Raw genomic sequence first — 422 nt, 5'->3', positions numbered from 1 at the left:
ATTTTTTGTTATTTGCTTCTTTCTACTTCTCTATTCTATGTACACACACTTTTATGAGAGATACATACAGACATGCCAGGGATGGCAAATGGAATTTTTTATTTGTAGAAAAGAGCATTTAAAATTGTACTTTTTATATAAAAATGAAATTTAATCATTTTCAATCACCTTTGGTCCGTAGATCGGTGAATAGCCCAAGTAATATATGAACCCATAGGTTGATCAAAATACTAGACTATAACCTACTTCATATACTCAGTGTAGTAGTAGTAGTACAACAGAATAGATATTATTAATCCACAGACTTATCCATTGATTGACTATAGACTAGACTATAGACTAGACTATAGACTAGACTATAGACTAGACTATAGACTAGACTATAGACTAGACTATAGACTAGACTATAGACTAGACTATAG

Source organism: Lucilia cuprina, chromosome 3 (genome assembly GCF_022045245.1).
Source record: "Lucilia cuprina isolate Lc7/37 chromosome 3, ASM2204524v1, whole genome shotgun sequence".
Taxonomy (NCBI): Eukaryota; Metazoa; Arthropoda; class Insecta; order Diptera; family Calliphoridae; genus Lucilia; species Lucilia cuprina.
Note: the sequence above shows the minus strand (reverse complement) of the source record.